The 2,132-nt window shown below is 46.2% G+C and overlaps 1 non-coding gene across 1 annotated transcript; it reads right to left on the bottom strand.

Annotated features, from left to right (window-relative positions):
- Positions 1 to 501: 501 nt before the first annotated feature.
- LOC118923754 (U1 spliceosomal RNA) lies at positions 502 to 672 on the bottom strand. Its single transcript, XR_005029318.1, has one exon. It is a non-coding gene; the product is annotated as a U1 spliceosomal RNA (small nuclear RNA).
- Between the last annotated feature and the right edge of the window lie 1,460 nt (positions 673 to 2,132).

Here is a 2,132-nt window from a genome sequence, read left to right as displayed (position 1 = left end):
TCAATAAATGTTTGTAAATGAATGAACAGTTGAGTGTGACACGAATAATGGGACTTTGCAGGGAGGTCTGGGGGGAATAAAGATTTACCGAACAATTTATGTTGCTCTTGACATGCCACGCTTTTTTCTTGCCCTGGAGGCCAATAGCACAAATACATGTCTTGCCATGAAAAATTCACCACCGTGCATTAGGCAGATACCCTGGTGACATTAGTTGCAAACTGGAAAGCCAGGGTCAAGCAAAAGCTGCCATAAATCAAAAATGTCTTAAACACAGCATCTTCCAGTTGGAAAATCTGACCCATTTACTGTGTTTCCCCCAGGATAAAGGCTACTTAGCATATCTCTTTACTCAAAGAGAGAGGACACCTGCCACTCAAATGTATCTGATGCCCACCTGCAACATTAGCCACTGGCTTTGAAGCATTGATCCCCTCTCCCTGACCATAGCTCAAAGGCAAGCTTATCTTCTACATGGTGCATCAGGCAGTTACAGAAGAGCACAGGAAATCCTTTATTTATTTTCACAGTCCTACACTCTCAGAAATTATGCAGTTGAGTTTCCACATCTGGGGAAATCACAGGGGTCAGCACATCCAGAGCACAATGGGTAAGCCTTGCCCTGGGAAAACCACCCCCGTGGTCACGGTATCTCCCCTGCCAGGGAAGTATAGGAAAGGCTTTAAGTCAGCGTTTCCCAAACTGTTCCACATGATATTCCTAGGTGTTTGGCAAATTCCATGGTCTAAAAATTTGGGGAAGCCTTGTATGCAATATTCTATTGTTGAGCATTTCACAAAATGTCTGTGAAAAACCTTACAGGGAAGAACCTGTTAACCCACTTAACCCAGAGTCTCCCAACCATTTTGACAACAAACTCTTTTATTCCTTTTTCTGCCAAACAGTTCTGTAGAACCTCCAACTTCTACCAGTATGGCTATTGATACATATAGAGGCTATTTGGGGTCCTTGCACCAGTTGCCCCTCCCACACCTGTCAGTCCTAAGGGACAGCAGATTCAAGGGAACACTGACTGTATGGGAGAACAGGTACCCCGTTTCACCTGGCAACAGCAGCAAAATCTGCCCCCAGCCTGCCCATTCGAGAATGTCCATGGGTGCCTGTCTGGTGCCCCGATATTTAGGGGCTATTAAAGGAAAACAACTCTTGGCTTAGTAAAGGCAGACTGTTATTCAAAAGGATTATTGCAAAGTGTGGTGGGGGGGTACGACATTTGCAAAAGGGGGACCAATCTGATTGTAAAATCTGCAAGCAAGTCAGAGGTAGGGCTTTCTTTTCAGAGAGGGATAGTGTGGCTGGAGAGAACCAGATGTGGGGAAGTGGGATGAAGGCTGGCAGGACTGGACAGTAAATCAAAGAATGTTTTTCCCAGAGGCCAACCTTTGCTCAGGAGGGGCTGTGTGCTGGCTCTAGCTAGAGGTGGCCAATGGTCAGCCTCTGCAGAGAAGTTTAACCAGGGTTTGGATACAAGCATTTTGTTCCAACTGATCAGTGGAAACAAAACAAATAATCATTTATAAGGCAAAGAATGGAAATTTAGAGTCTGTGTCTGGCCTTGTCATCGGGAAATGCAGGGGGCACCTGAGAGTCTTCTCTAAGGCATGTAGAGCAGGGGGGCTTTTTTGCAATAAGCCGTTTCCCAGAACACAAAAGGATAGAGAGAAGGCCCTTAACCTCCAGGAGTGCAAGGTCAGGTACAATTCGGCACTGGCAGGACCTGTTCACACCCATATTAATCCAGTGCCAGTATCTGAATAACACTTCACCTTCCACTGGAGTCCTTGTATGACAAGGGGTGGCTCTTCGAAAATTCAGACCTTGTGGAGGAAACAGGGAGATATGCCTAGTTATGGGAAGAAACCACATGGTATGGATGCAAGAAAAAGCTGCGACAGACAGCTGGTGGCCCAACCAGTATCGAGTCTTCCCCTCTTGGTTGGGAACAGAACCTCAAGATTCCAGTTTTTCTTGCAGCTAAGACAAGGTATGTGACTAAGCGCTGATGAATACAAGTACCGGAAGCTACGGGGCAGGGTGTCTAGGAATGTTCCTTCATTAGAGACTGAGAGCTGGGGCCATGTGTTTGCTCATCTGCTTTGATTCCTGCCTCA

Source organism: Manis pentadactyla, chromosome 10 (genome assembly GCF_030020395.1).
Source record: "Manis pentadactyla isolate mManPen7 chromosome 10, mManPen7.hap1, whole genome shotgun sequence".
NCBI lineage: Eukaryota > Metazoa > Chordata > Mammalia > Pholidota > Manidae > Manis > Manis pentadactyla.
Note: the sequence above shows the minus strand (reverse complement) of the source record. Positions and strands in the feature narration are given on the sequence as shown.